Source organism: Pteropus alecto, unplaced genomic scaffold (genome assembly GCF_000325575.1).
Source record: "Pteropus alecto unplaced genomic scaffold, ASM32557v1 scaffold101, whole genome shotgun sequence".
Taxonomy (NCBI): Eukaryota; Metazoa; Chordata; class Mammalia; order Chiroptera; family Pteropodidae; genus Pteropus; species Pteropus alecto.
In genome coordinates this window covers 11,873,513-11,881,303 of record NW_006432945.1, presented here as the reverse complement: position 1 = coordinate 11,881,303, position 7,791 = coordinate 11,873,513, and positions in this window count along the sequence as shown.

Below are 7,791 nucleotides of genomic sequence, written 5' to 3'. Positions count from 1 at the left end.
TTATTTTCCATAATCTCTCTCTCTGATTAAAGTCGCCCTTCCCCCTCCTCCGACTTCTGAGCCTCTGCCGTCCCCCAGTTGTGGTTGCAGTACCCCCCACTTCATCTAAACGTGTCTCCCCACACATCAGTCCTGACCACGAAGCCCGGTTTATTTTATCCTCTAATAGCCGAAGGCTGTGCCTGGCCGTTTGAGGGCTGGGAGCCAGAAATCCTGCCTGCTCTACTCTTTGAAAACCAGCAGGTTCTTACTTTATGATGGTAACGCTGTGGCTCAGAGAGAATAAACTCAAAAGCTCACAGAGGCAAGGCGAGGAGCTGCAACAAAGAGGCAGGTAGGTATTAGGCCATACCGATATCTCAAGTGAACGCCAGGAGGTACAGTGGACCGCAGGGGACATGCACGCCTCCCCTCCTGACCGTGGTGTCTGTGGATTCTGCTTTCCTGACAGCAAAATAAGTTCCACGAGGGTGGAGACTTTGTCTCATACCCCGCCGCATTTCCAAGGTGTGATGGAGGCCCAGCACCTATATGATACCCAATGAATATTTCCTGAATAATAGACTATTACTCGGCCATGAAAGGAAAGAAATCCTGCCACTTGTAACAACATGGATGAACCTGGTGGACATTACGCTACATGAAATAAGTCAGGCGCAGAAATACAAGTACCGTGTGATCTCACCTACATGCGGAATCTGAAAAAGTCCAACTCTCAGAAACAGACTAGAATGTGGGCTGCCAGGGTAAGGGGTTGGGTGAAACGGGGAGTTGCTGGTCAAAGGTACAAGCTCTCAGTTACGAGGTGAGTAAGTTCTGGAGCTCTAAAGGACAGCATGCTGACTACAGTCATCCAACACCGTATTCTTGAAATTTGCTAAGGAAGTCGATCTTAAGTATTGTCACCAAAAAAAAAAAAAAAAACTATATGAGGTGATGCATGTGCTAATTAGCTTGATTGTAGTAATCATTTCACAATGTTTACCTATATCAAATCATCACATTATACACCTTAAATATATACAGGCTTTATCTGTCAATTATACCTCAATAAAGCTGTAAAGAAAATTAAAAATCACTAAAGAGTCAAACCCACCACCCGCTTCCCCCAGCTGCTGTTTGAGACCTCACGAGCTCAGCAGCCAGGTGAAAGCGTGAACACCTGGAGCTGCTTTGGCGTTATTCCCGAGACAGCTCGATTTCCTCAACCTTCAGATCAGAGCACCAATAGCAGTCTAGACCCACTGGGGACTGTAACAAGATGTAAATGCACATGCGTGTGTAAACAGAGTGACTTACGTGTACGTATATAAACCAAGCCCAGCCAACGCTCATCATTCATGGACCGAATTCCTGATCTCTCCACTTCACGGCTGTACTTTGCTTATTCCATCTTATTTACAGTAGAATCTGCCCCCGAGGAAGAGATCCAGTTATGTCCTCTTCTCTTATTCTATTCCACGTGTGTGTGTGTGTGTGTGTGTGTGTGTGTGTGTGTGTAGACCTGCACACACAGGTGTCACTGTAAGTCACTTTGTAAAACGTCAAGTGTGATCTAGCTGCTCACTAATAACACCTAACTCTGCATTTCTGGGTATATAACTAAATTGTTACTTTTCTTGTGTCATCTCTTCCTGCCTTGTGTTGTCACTTTGGTACTTCAAGGGATCAAAATGTGGAAACACTTTAGTTCTTAAAGAACGTTAACTTCAAAGGAAAAATCCGACAACTGTCTTGAGTTGACATAAATGGCTCTGTATCATTATTCTTTCCTACACAGATTTCAAATTCTAAAAAGCAATTTGGTGGGTTTTTCTGATATCACACATAATAATTGGTTATAATTAGGAATAAATGGCTTCTAGGGATGAGTAAAGCATCTAATTATGTGAAAAAGAGATGAGCCTTTCATGTCAAGGTAACTCTCTTATTTACATTAAGTCCATCACACTCCCTGAGTAAGGAAACTGGAAGTTTCCATAAGACCCATCGACTCTGGGGCCCAAGGAGGGACGATGAAGCATGGGCCAAGAAAACTAGGGGCCGGGGATCTGGGACTCGCGCCACAGCACGAGACCTGGAGAAAATGAAATGCAATGTCCAGTTTCTTCTCTTAAAAAGGAAAGAGAAACCGAGGTCCTATCAAAGGAGGTGATTTACAACACAGAAAACTATAGAACTATTTGAATGAGCCCAGAATACCTTCTGCCTGGAAAGTGGGAATATCAGCCACAAGTGTGAAACAGACACAGAATGAAGCGAAGCACAGTGAGAGAGACTGACTGCTACCATCACCCACGCTTTAGGAGCAAAGCATTCTGGGAGTCCAGCGTGAGGCTATGGAGCCTAAGAATGAAGATATACGAGAAGAAATAGGGCTGAGAGACAGACAACCCAGATGTCCGCAGGTGACGTTGAGTGAAATATCCGTATTTCCTGCTGTGGCTCTGAGCTCCATAAATCCCTCGCTAATAAGGTGCCTATGACAGAGGTGCTCTTTAATAACTTCTAGGGTGTAATAATTGATGGCCTCGCCAGCTGGTTGCTGCGATCAGATATAAATTAAATCATCTTTATTGTTTCATGTTTCCTCTAACTCCCTACCCCCCACTCAGTCCGACCACCTTTTCAGCCTCTTTTAACTAATCCTGAGAGAAAAATTTGTCTGCATCACTTATCAAACGACAGGAGCTGGAGGGAAAGAAAAGGAAGAGGCTGGGAAACAAGTTCTAAATGATTCTCAGTCCCTTGGCCCAGAAATTAGCTTCTTATTTTCTTTTTTTCCCAAAAGCTGAACAATTCCTTCCTGTACTTTCCTTGCCCACCTGTACCACAGGTCTAGCGTTGGCTAAGCAGTCTCACACTTAAGCACCATGCCCGGGGGGCTGCCAGTGAGCCAGAGCCTGCGCTAGACACTGGGGACAAGATGCTAATGGAAAATTTATTCCCTCAAGGAGTTCATGGCAGGGAGGGAGGGGCAACAGACTGCTGTGACAAGGCGAGACAGGTGTCACAATGGAGATATAGCTGAGAGGACAAAAGAGAGTGAGATCAACACAATTCAAGTGGGAGAAAATCAGGGTAGGTTTTTTAGAAACAGATGGAAGAGAGGCGAGAAGGGGCAAGGTCAGAGGACACTGGTCAAACAAGGCTTGTCTGTGATACCCCCCTTGCCTCTCTCACTCCCTCTTCGTCCTGAGACGAAGTATCCAGGTAACAAGGAAGTGCCGTAAAGCTAAGACAAACCGGGGTGGTCTGCCCTGGCTGCCTCTGTCTTTCTCCAGCCTTCTTTCATCCACTCCCTCAACAAATAATTTCTGAGTGCCCGCTAAGTGCCAGGCAGGGTGTCTGGACTGGGGGACTATAACATACACAAGGTACACTCCCCGCCCTGAAGGTCGCAGCCTAAGCAGGGAACAGCCATCTGAACAGGTAAAGCCCATCTCTGAAAGCAGAGGAGATTAAGGCCCAGGGGCTGGCATCTAACTGACTAGGTCCAGGATCCTGGCTCTGCCACTTACTAGCTGGATGACCTTGAGCAATTAACTGATCTCTCTGTGCCTCACCTGTATCATGAGGACAGCAGTAATACACACCTTGCAGGGCTATTGAGAGGAATGGATGAGCTGATGAATGCTGAAGTCTTAGAACAAAGCCTGGTACTTACAAGGGCTGTGTAAGAATTGCAGAGAACACGATATTAATAACATGAACAGTACCACTGATTGAACTAGAACCAAGGTGCTTGGCAAACACAGAGAAGGGCTCTGTGCCTTGGTGATAGGGAGGCTTCTCGGAGGAGACGGTATTCAGACTCACTAACAAAGAAGTCTTTGTATCTTTTGTTCGTAGGCACCTACCCAGAAGCCAGCCAAATGTCACCCCTGGGAACACTGAAAAAGGGACCCAACAAAGAGAAAGGAGGGGCCAGGCTAAGAGTGATGCAGAGGTGGCTTATTGATCAGGAAATGTGTACCTGACCAGTTAACATGTGACAGAACCCTATCTGAAGGCACCAGGAAACCTTCCTGTGTAAAGAGGCTCTTTAGAAACTTGTCAAAGGTGAATTATGACCTAAACACCTACTTTTGTTTATACATACACATTGTAATAATTTATCTTTATTTGATTATAGAAATCCTTACCTATTTGGTTGGCTCAGTCTTGGGGCAAGTTACTAAGCCTCTTCAAACTCTCATATTTTTTTTTATCTGTAATATGGGGATAATAACAGTGCCTTTTTAATGTGGTTGAGATTTTTTTTTTAATTTTTATTTTTTAATTAAAGTTGACATTCGATATAATTTCATATTAGTTTCAGGTGTACAGCATAGTGGTTAGATGTTTATCCCATTTATGAAGTAATCCCTCGATTAGTCTAGTACCCACCTGGCACTATCCATAGTTATTACAATGTTATTGACTATATTCCCCGTGCTAGACTTCGCCTCCTCGTGACTAATTTGTAACTACCAATCTGTACTCCTTAAGCCCTTCCCCTATTTTACTCAGCTCCCCAACTCCCCTCCCATCCCACCCGTTTGTTCTTTGTATCTATAAATCTATTTCGTTTTGTTTCTTCATTTATTTCGTTCCTTAGATTTCACACATAAGTGAAATCATGTGGTATTGGTTGAGATAATTTAAACAGTATATTTTCATGAAATACTTGTCAGAATGACAAAATAAATATTCAATCACTGAGGGTTACTATACTAACTTATGATGATGACGATGGTAGTGGTGATGGCGATGGCCTGAACATGGGAAAACGAGATCATAAATGGGTCATAAAATGTCCTTACTCGTTTGCATCTCTAATATTTGTAATGCCTCCAATAAGTTTAATATTCTCTATAGACTGGCAGTGCCTCTTTTCAAAGAAATATATGTTGGACTCACTATCGATTGCATAAAAAAAAAAATCTAAAAAGGTGCTAATTTGGGGAGGAGGGAGAGATAGACAAACTTATTCACTCTGAGTCCTTACATGTGTGGCGCTGGCTCCTCATTCATAGACTACATAGCCCAGCAGACAAGGGCAAACAGCAAAGTGACCTGGCTGGGACCAGGCAGGACTATCAATCATGACGACCATTGAAATGGAGTCAAATGAAGGCATCTGCGAACACTATTTCACAATGCCAGCAACATGGAACACACGATCCTGTGAAACAAACCAAGGTGCTGGCCACTGGGAAACAATTCCTTCCACTCATCCCTGATGGCCTGAATTGCTTCCTAGCTCCCAGAAGTAATTCCAAGGCTCACACAAGCATATCCCTCTCTATCTTACTCTCTACAGGTTTCCGAGGGAAGGAGGGAGGGAGGGAGGGAGAAACACAAGGAGAATACACTAAAAGGCAGTGAACTCCTGCCCAGAAAATTGATCTAAAGAAATCCGGTATCAGGTAGAGCTGACCGGGGGCAAGTAGGCAGCAAGGGTCAAGGTTGGCTCCAAGTCCTTAAAATGTGTGGATCTGGCTCCCCACTCATAGACATAGGTAGCTGCCTACCATTTGGTAATAATTTTCAGGGTTCCTGGATGCTGGGAAGCCTCCCCATCACCCCATACCCTCTCCATTTCAACTTGATGACACGTGAAATGGCAAAAGGAAAGAAAAATCCTTTTATTCTCTGTCAAAAAGCAGAATCCCTGCCCTCAATGAGAAGTAAGCACCAGGCTTATGCTAATGTGACCAAATTTATCAGTTCCTGGTTGAGAGTCGGTATTAGTAGTCCACGGGGGTAGGGAGGGTGGCGGGTTTGCTATACTGAGTACCTGGAAGTCAGGCATGCTGGGAGAGAGACAGGGAAGGCACAAGATAGGGCAAAAGGGCTACTGAGAATTCTTACCTATTTCATAGCTTTATGTACAGCTGGCCTCGGCCCAGACCCTGAGGAAGGCAGAGGACTGGGGGAGAAGTAAGGGCGAGGAAAGACACGCAGACTCTCAACCTGGAATCTGTCCAGAGGTTTCCTACCCATCCTACCCTCCCCGCGTCAAACATATGCAAATGGCAACAGTAATAAACTCAGATAATGATAGAGTCAGCATTTAAACAACCATAGAATGTATAAATTATAGGGGAGGCTGTTACAGATGCAAAGGCTGGATGCTTTATTGCTGGGGAGAGGATATTCTGATTCGCAGGTGCTGACTGAGTATCACAGACCAAGCAGGGAGCCCTATTCCTCAGGGATTCCTACAAGGCAAAGAAGTCTGAGGCTAGGCTATGCTGCTGGAGTTGGGCGTGGAGGTTGCTCTAGCAGGTTCAATGGTCTTTTTTTCCAGTGAGATAAAGCAGCCCAGACTCCCCGATTCAGCTAGCTTACTCACACCGCTCTCAGCTCAAAGGTCCCTTTCTCAGTGAGGCTGACCCTGAATGCCCAATTTATGATTACAGCCCTCCATGTCCCTTTACCCTTGTCCATAGAATTTGTCACCCTCTAACATACTATATAATTTATGTTTTGCTATGTACTTTACTTATTTATTGGCTATATCATTTATTACCTGTCCCCCTCCACTGAAATATAAGTTCCTTGAGAGCAGGAAATCTTGTCATTTTTGTTTCCCCACGCCCCCCCCACACCCACACACACTATCCCAAGTACCTAGACAGAGCTGGTACATAATAACATAATAGATATTTAATTAAATGTTTGTTAAACACATGATTAAAAGCTGCCTCCTTTGAGAAGGCAAAAGAACTTTCTTTTTAATAAAGGTAACTGAAATTTACAAGATGTTTGTTACATTCCTGTCTGGGGTGCGCTCGCCTTGCCTAAACTTGTGTTTTTTTACTGACTCGGGATGAAATACTCTAACCAATTAGTGTAACACATATGGTTCAGAAACATATCCTCTCCCAAGAATAAAAGGGGACCAGAGAACCAGGGGACCTGGGGCAAATACGCTCTGGTTTGATTTCTTTTGTGGTCACAAAAAGACCAACTTGGAGAGGCATTATATATGATGACTCTTAGAACTGGGAATGGTCCTACATCCTGTCCAGTCATCGTATTTGACAAATAATGTATGGGGAGATTGAATGGTTTGCCCAAGCTCACACATCCAGTTAGTGGGAGCAGTGAGATAAAACCCCATGTCTGTTCATTCCCTGCCTAGTGTGTGCCTCTTTTCCACATATAGTCTCTCATGCAGTTGTACTACGCAGAGTTTGTATCTAGACATCCTATGTCATGGATCTATTTTTAACAGGACCAAAGCGACCCCTGTTTCAGCACCTCGATGTATGGACAGCAGCCAATCTAGCTTCTGCTATTAGCACCAGCCAGTGTTTTACTGAACATTTGATTCCTTTCCTTTCTATTTACACGATTAGCTAGTGTTCATCTTTTGCCTTCAAAAGTAAGCCTTTTCATATAATACCCTATGTCAACTATACTTTAACAAAAAAAATAAAGTAAGTCGTTTCGGAGGATTTGATGATCCACGGCCATTTCTCAGTAACTTGCACATCTAGTTGCCTTGAGATTATTCAGCCTGTGGACATTATTGCAGCAATGCCTAAAGCAAATTCTAAAAACCAGTAATTCTTAGAAAGCTAACAAATGCTTTAATATTAAGTGTGTGTGTGTGTGTGTGTGTGTATATATATATATATATTATATATACTCATATAAACAAATGTAAATAAGTTTCCTTCAGTGCCTATTAAAAAGTGCACTACAAATTTTCAAGAGAGGTGTGCAGTATGCATCATTTCTCAATCTAAATCGACCGTGAAGTCTTTTATTGTGCAGCATCTCATAGATGATGAGAAC